General features: G+C 47.6%; 1 protein-coding gene across 1 annotated transcript in view; it reads left to right on the top strand.

Moving 5' to 3' along the window:
• Nucleotides 1–850: 850 nt before the first annotated feature.
• Nucleotides 851–8,373, top strand: part of Slc35f1 (solute carrier family 35, member F1) — a 216,028-nt gene continuing 208,505 nt past the window's right edge. The window contains exon 1 of the mRNA XM_005389123.2: nt 851–1,007. The gene's annotated coding sequence lies outside the window, so the exon portion shown is untranslated. The remainder of the gene's footprint in view (nt 1,008–8,373) is intronic.

The raw sequence follows: 8,373 nt of genomic DNA on the forward strand, positions 1-8,373 counted from the left end.
AAAAGAAGAAAAAGGAGGAAGGATTTTTTTCTTGAAGGTGCGTTGTCTTAGTTTTTCTCATTGCTGATAGAAAAAGCTGACTCCCAAAGTCAAACAAGGAAAGGTTTATTTTGGCCCACAGTTTGTAGAGGTGTCAGTCCATAGTCGGCTGGCTCCAAGGCAGGGAGGCGGGACAGAGGAGAAACAGTCCATGGAAGGGCAGGCGGGAGGCAGCAGCAGTGAAGCAAGCCTCCCTTTCCCTTCTGTCCCCTCTGGACTGCCAGCAGTTTGGGTGGTGCCACCCACACCCAGGTGGGCCTTCCCAATGTCCACAGCCAGAACTATGCTAAACCAATCAGGGGACTAACTTAGTACCACGCACCCTTACTCCCAGCCTGATACACCCAGGACCCAGCCAGCCCTCACAAGCCCCACCTGCAAGCACATAAGGCTTTGGGTGGACATTGAGGTACAAGCCATCACATGCATCTAGTAAAAAATTAAAAGTAAAAGGCAGATAAGAAACAAATGGAAGGAAACCAAGAAAGACTGTCCAGAGAACTGGCCTGGGGGACAGAAGAGGTGGTATGCAGACAGACGGTGAGGCTTTTGGGAGGACTGTGATCCTGAGGACAGCAGGGGTCAGCAGGAGAAGGACCCAGAACAGACAGAACACTCTTTGCATAGAAGAAGTGTCACTGGTGACCTTGAAGGACAGTGAGGAAAAGAATAAATGCCTGAGAAAGGAGGCAGGGGCACTCACTTATCAGTGTGACTCCACTGTGTGTTCCGACAGCTACAAGATTAAACATCCTGTTTACAAAAGTGTGACAGAGTTTTAAAAAGGGTTTCTTTACTGAAAGAGCCTTAAGTGTTTTTTTCTTCACTACTCAGCTGCCTTGCCTTTGGGAGAGGCTCTATAAACGCAGGAGCGTTTCCAACTCCCTGGGCTTTGCATATCCATTCTTCCTGCTCTGGAGTGCCTTCCTAGAGGGACCGTCCCCGGGGAAGGGCAGACCTTCAACCAGGTTGGTAGCTTGTCCTGCACATGTGATGGGCATCATGGATGCAGAGTGAATATCTTAGACAAGGAGAGCAGCATTGGAAAAGCCCGCCGGAAGCGTGCTGGGGAAGATGGAGGAGGAAGGACCAGAGGAGCGGGGAGGCCCATCCCCAGCTGGGAGTGCGCAGCTGACAGCAGCCTCCTGGTGTGTGGGAGAGGACAGCAGGCTGCAGGGCTGATCAAAGGGGATGGCGCGGAGTCGTGCGACTCAGGCCACTGGAGCGGTGCCCTGACAGCGGGCACCCCAGGCAGCACGGGAAGGAGAGGGCGCTGGCCTTGTGTCACATCGGGAACAGCAGCCAGCATCTCCACTGCTCCAGCAGTGAACGTGGCTGATGCTCCATTGCCCTGGGAGGGGCAGCCGGAAGCTCAGTTCTGCTCTACCCAGGAGAGCGGAGCAGGACTGTGTGTGATGCGGGAGAAGCAGAACATAGCACAGATTGGCTGAGGCTGTCCGGCCCAGGAGAGCACTGTGGAGAGCACTGTGAGCTGTCTGAGGGCGAGCAGAGGAAGGGTGTGCAGGTCTTGGGCCAGGCCGGGATGGAAGCCCACTCGTCCCGTTGGCAGGCTGCACACCAAACACAAACGTGGACTTGGCGGAGCCTGCTCCGCATGGGATTCTCCCAACTGGGATTGTAAAATGGGTGCTGGTGGTGATGCACAGCTGCCCTCCATGGGAGTTCTCTTCAGAGCTCATTTTAAGAAGCAGTCTCTTATCTTGAAGGGCAGAGAGCTGCTCCACATCCCGGTCACTCCTGAAAAGGGTCCTTTAAGTGACAGTAATTTTTTGTCATATACAAGGCACTCAAGTCCTCAGAAATGACTTATTATTTAATTAATAAATTTTAGACATTAGGGAAGTTTAGGTTCCCAGCAGAACAGAATGGAAAGCGCAGGCACTGCCCAGGCCTCTGTCCCCACACGAACAGCTGCTCACGTGGGCTTCCCACACCAGAGCACCCTGCTCCTGTGATGGGTACAGGACTTTACTTTCTAATAAGATGAAATGAGAAGAGAAAAGCTACCTTTTGGAGATAGGTTTGATCAGAATGTGCCCGTTCACTCTTAGAACTTCTCAGTGTGCAATATTACCCCAAGGCCGGGAGGAGCTCATGGATCTTAGCTAATCTGCAGGTGATTGATTTTAGCGGAGCCCTCACCCAGCCCTGTGGAGAAGGGTGTTCTGGATTCCACCTGCTTACCTGGACTGCGGGAGGTCCTGCTAGGGCAGGGGGTGAGTCCAGCAGCCAGAGTCTGCACGACTTGAACATCCCAGGAAAAATTTCCAGAGCATGGTTGGATTTCTTATACACACAGCTGTCCAACAGGAAGTCTGTGTGTGAAACATGTCGGGCTATGTTGGCATCAGTGCTTAGGCTCACCCAGTAGACCGAGACGGTATTCTGTCATGGGTTGTGCATCTTCGAACGCACCAAATAACAGCTTTCTGTTCATACTGTAAGTTGCGATGTCTGGCATCACTGATTCTTGTGCGGTGCCAGGGCCTCATGTAGCCAAGCACATTCCTACCACTGAGCCCCACCCCAGCCGATCACTGATTTTCTTTAGCAGAGAAAATAGAAGAGGATATAAGAAAAGAATGAGGGCAGGGCGGGGCTGCAGATGTAGGGACCTAAAATGAGGCGGAGATGTACTCGTTGAGCAGACCGCTCACTGACGTACAGCGGGCTCTTGCGAGTGGCACCGCAGTGTCTGTCGAGTGCAGGTGCGTGGGCACAGGGGCCTGGGCTTCACACCCATTCCCCAGAGCTGTGTGCTTCCCTGTCTCTCTTCTCCCCCTTGTTGGAGGTAGAAGTAGCAATAGGAATCAAATCTGAAACGGTTGATGTACAGTGCAGGCTGCTTCCCTTCCGGCCTAATGTGATTGTCACCGTGATTCCGGGTAGTAAAGTAAGTGACTGTGAGCATGGCACTGGTTGTTGTTGAAGCATTTGGTACCATCCAGCTACCCTTTTTCCTGGCTGAAATTGGCATGCTCTCCTATTGCATGGAAATGCTAATGGCTTTCGAGGTCATATTCAACTTCTTCCTGAGTCAACCCTCTCTCTTGTCCCGCCTCCCTTAGATCTATACCTTAGGCAGTTTAAAGTCCTTTCCTTTAACTATACGCTCGAGTTTCCCGGCCAGTCTTCCCTGGGCCATTCTTACCTTCTCAAACTGTCTACCTATCTTGGGAACTGAGGCTACACGTGAGGCTCGAGTCTTGGTCTGCTTTACTTCGGCTGACGTCCTTCCTGAAGTCCTGGTTCTGCTGATTGTCTGGCCACAGTATGGCCCTACAAACACCACACTTTCCCCAGGGCGAGTCCTCGCTCCACCAGGTTTTCTGTTCCACGAAGTAACCTATTCCAAATACCTGTCCAGAAAAATATCGCCATTTGCATTTTGTTGAACGACGCTTTTTTTGCTGGCATTCACACTGCCCTTGACTTCTTTTTATAGTCTTTCTCACACTTGCTGGATTTAGAAACCAAATAATTGTCAGTGGCTAAGTAAATGTAGCTAATCCTTTTAAGACATTAAGATACACATCCTCCTTTGGATTTGGAGATTTTTTTTATATTAACTTTAAATAGGAAGTTATTTTTGGATGTATGAATAAAACCTCTTTGGCCTTATCTTTTGTTAATGTTCAACAGTGTTAGTTTTTACTTTAAATATGAGATTTAAGAAGTCAATGTGAAAAGCTTAAGAGCTCTAAGACATCGTGAACTGAGGAAGGTGTAAGGTCACAGTCATATATTTGCTTCTCATGCATTAGCTCGAGCGGCTCATCTTTTGGCCTGATGTGTGCTGTGGGTTCTGTGTTAGAAATCTCATGGCCAAAGAATCCCAGCACCCAGGGCAGGACGATGCGTGGCCATTCGGGTCACCTCGTCGCTGGCACAGCGCCGGGCAGAGCCGTCCTGGCGATGTGGACTTAGTCACAGAGTAAGCCTTTAGGCCTCTGCAGGAGCCTGAGCTGGCTCCCCATTCATCAGTCCGTCGCCATGGCCACCGTGGGAGCTGGAGCTCCCCACGCAGGCATTACGGGCAGGGATCCATCAGGGGGCGCTGCGTGGGAGGACAAGGACCCGCAGGTGGTGGGGTCTGAGTTTCTGACCCGCTCCTCCTGACAGGGGAGCAATCCAATGACTTCTCATCACAAACTCGCTCCTCCGACATGGAGAAACTTTTTGTGCAGAGCCGGCAATAAATACTTAAGGCTTTGTGAGCTGCACGTGGTCATTATTGCTCCTTGTTTTTTGTTTGTTTTTGTTGTTCCAGGCCCTTTGCAGATGTAGAACCTTTGCAGAAGGTACAGAAAAGTCTTGCCTGGGTTTGGCCTGAGGGCTGTAGTTTTTCTGCTGTAGAACAAAATCTTTAGAAAAATATCCATGGAGTTCATGTCCATCTAGTTGTTTTTTAAAATTTCAGGTACTGTATTTTTTCAAATAAGAAGATCCAATGTATTGTTTTTTATGGCTCATATTTCTCTGGTGGTTCCTTTTTTTCTTCTAAAATTCAAGTTTGTTTTCCTTTTCTTCTGGTAGAGAATTGTAGCAGCTTCTTTAAGGTCCTTGACAATTTTAACACCAGCTGTCCTCTTGAGGAGGCTTGCAGTGGTGGTCTCTTCCTCCGACTGCCTCAGGCACTCCTACTTCTTTGTGTCAAGTACCTGTTGATAGTAAGTTATGAGTGTTGCAGACTATGTAGACATTAGCGTCTGCTGTGAGTCACTGAGGAACATTTGGTTCTGTAGGTGGTTAACCCACTTCAGTCAGTACAAGGTAAACCTGGCACAGCGTCCTGCCTCCCGGCGGCCATGGCCGACAGCAGCTCAGGCTCTGCTCCGCTGTGCTGCTCCTTCTGTCTGCCTGCCCCGTGTGCTGCTCTACACGGCCGAGGCCTGTGTAGACTCTCCGGGTTTTCCTTCCGTCTTCTGACCTTGGGGATTTTCTCCCCTCCTCTGTGGTGCGGGCTCTACTTCCCTGTACTTCCAGCCACAAAGAGGGCAAAATTTCTGTCATTTCAGTGGCTGACACCCACATCTGCTCTGTAACTGGAGCCCACACTCAGGGCCCAGGAATGATGCAAAATGCTTCTCCAACTGTGGCTGCTTCTCAACTGCCTGCTCTTGCTGTTGTTCAGGGTCTCAGGTAGAATTGTCACTGTGTTGCTTTTCTAGAAGTTATAGGTTGTCAGTGGGGAGGGGTGGACTGTAGGAAATTACATTGCCATCGAAGAACTGGGAATTATCTAGGACCCTCAGATTAATAAACTAGGAAGTTGCTTCTGTGAAGAACAAAACAGTGATAGGGTAGCAGGAGTACAACATGTTTCTGAAAGTGTTTAAATATCTTTTGTTATTATGGAAATATGTTTCTGTAGTCAAATAAATTACTCAAGAGTCTACACAAGATAGAATGTTAGAAATTCAGGGTTGGGTGATATTAGAAGTTATAAATCTAAGCTTACCATGCTACATATCATGTAGCTCTCATATGTCCTGAAGTCTGGACATAGTCCATTGTCCATAGTCCATGTTACAACCCCAAACATAAAAATTGGACATTTTATAAAGGAGAGTACCCGAGCAAGTCTGTGAGTAGATATTTGTTGCATTGAATTTAACAGGTAGGTCTAATTTAAATTTCATTTATTTTGGTCCAGGGGCAAAAATTAGATTTAATTGTTGCTATTTCTGATTTTAGAAAGTGTTATAAGAAGCATGAGTAGAATTTAAATTGAGATGCTCTGTTTTTCCAAGAATATTAACTAAATTTAAAAACAATAAATAGTATAATTAATCTCAAATTTGCAAGACTTGATGCTGGTTATAGTGGTGGAAGTAATCAAATTGGTTATTGAAATACATTTTTTAGCAAATTAATTAAAATGTGAGATTTATAAAAAGGTCAGATATTTGGGAATATCTCAGGGCCCTTTGCCAGAATCTCCCCATTATAAGAGATTTTGCATTTGTATTTAGCGATCTTTTAAATATACATATCTTTGGTAATGTTGCTTCCATGTAGAATATAAACAGCACACCGACCCTCTCTCCCTGATTACGTAAGTGACAGGCACTTATCCCCTGTCAGCTTTGATTATTGACCTCATTTAACGTGTTAGTTATTTGAATAACACTTCCTGAATGCCTCCAGTGTGCCAGGCAATAATGTAGATACTGCAGGTGTAGTGTTGGGGTGGGTGTTGGAAGAGATGTTAACAAAAAGCCAAGTACACAAATAGGTAAAAATTCCAAAGAGTGAGGTCCAGTCTGAAGGAGGAAAGCAGGGTGTTGTGCGACAGAGGCGTTGGGAAAAGGCTTAGTACCACACGTTAACCGGTTGCAGCCCTGGAGCCCCGGCTGGCTCTTATTCTAACTTAGTGTTAAGTACCCTTACAGCACCTGGCAAGGGATGGGGTTGGTGATGGACAGAGACCCTGAAACAGCCGCAGGCTTGATGTGCGAGGAAGACAGAAGGATGGCAGAGCAGGCAGAAGGCTGCGTGAGGAAGGGCGGAGCTTAGAGAAATCCTCACACTTGAGTCATTGGGACTTGTTAAGTATAATGAGGACTTGAGTTTATTCGTGGTTATTTGCTACAGTCAAACTGACCTTATTTTTGAAAAAATGTCATCTTCCCATAACTTCTTGTGCCCTTGTTCCCATGGTCGTTCCCAAGTGGGACATGCTCTGCCTCGTTCCTTCCTGCCCCGCTCCTACTCCATTTTTAGAAGTGAAACTCAGATCTCATACCACCCATGAGTCTTCCATGACCGCTCCAGTGTGCTCTCCCTTTTCTATATTTCCAGCCAGTCACTCACTGAAAGTCAGGTCCTGGTGACAGTTTTCTGTGTAGCAGGCCCTACGCTAAGCATGGAAGATGAAGGTAAGCACTGTCTTTGCCCTTCAGAACCCCATCATTTAGTGACAAAGAACCATGGCTGCACCGTCACCTGGGAGCTCATTCCTATGAGAGGTCATTGCTAATAAGCACGATGGAGGCTGAAAACAGGGAGAAATGAAGAGTGTTGATTGGCAGCACTATGGAGGAAGACTACTTCTGCTTGAGTAGTTTCAGGAGATGAGCAGGACTTTGTGACACGGGAAAGGGCTATCTCAGAACCTAGGTCTGAGTGTGCAAAGATGTCTAGACACAAAGAGGCATTTGAGGAAGGTTTCAGATGAGCACCAGAAACTTGGGCAGTAAGTGGCCGGAGATGGTACAGGGGCGTCATACCTTGCCATGGAGTTTGGACTTTGTGGGTATGAACACTAACCCTGGTATGTCCACATCACTGGATTGAGAAACACTAAGCAGAGGAAAAGGTGCTGGGGGGGGCGCGGGTGGGTCGTGGAGACGTGGCCTTGGGTCCCATCCACGGTTCATCTCTGGCTGTGCTTCCTGACTGCCATGAACCGAGCAGCTTTGCTTTCCCACACATTTTTCACCATGATGTTTCTGCCTCAGAGCCAGCCGACCATAGGCTGAACCCCTTCTAATGTGAGACAGATTAAACCTTTTCTCCTACACCTTGTGAACACTGAATATTGTGTCTAGCATTTTGAAGGCTGACAAATACAGAGTTCAGTTTCAGAGTGACTCAGACACACACGTAAACAGCCAAAATAATGACCAAGAGGAGCCAAAGGAATCCAGGGCTACGCGGGCCCTGTGAAGGGTATGGAGGTGGAGGACGCCTTGTTCTCAGCTCACTTGTAAAGTTCCACTTTGTCCTGTTTGGACCCCTTTCCTCCTAGACCCTCTGCTTTTCCTCTGCAACCCCTGCATCCTCTTCTTTAGTGCTTTGTCATGGATTGGAGTTCAGCTGTCTCCCGACAACATAGGATCATTTTTAGGAAAGGGGAGAGGGGCTTAGGAGCTGTGGGAGGCAAATGGGAGATTGTGAACTTTCTTCATGATACCTGTGCATTGTGTACCTTATCTTCTGTATATGTAGTGTATGTTGTACACTGAAATTCCAAATATATTTCCAATGAATGCTTCCAGACTAAGTCTTCATACACTGGAAGATATGAAGGAACGTCTTCAAGAAAGAATTTTACTTTGTTATAAAGGTATTTTCAAAGGCAAAATATAAAGTTTCTGGAAGCCAACCTCTGTTTGAAAGATTTATTTTGAAATGACTTACCTTGTGTCAAAACTGGTGAAATTTCACATGCCAGCATTGTGTCTTCCGTCACAGACCTTCCGTCACAGATGTTGAGATTTGGATGCACCTGCCACCCCCACTACCCAGGAGGCTAAGGCTGGAGCTCAGGGCCAGTCTAGGTAGAGCCTGCAGAGAGAGACAGAGAGA

This window comes from Chinchilla lanigera, unplaced genomic scaffold (genome assembly GCF_000276665.1).
Source record: "Chinchilla lanigera isolate Chin_1 unplaced genomic scaffold, ChiLan1.0 scaffold00035, whole genome shotgun sequence".
Taxonomy (NCBI): Eukaryota; Metazoa; Chordata; class Mammalia; order Rodentia; family Chinchillidae; genus Chinchilla; species Chinchilla lanigera.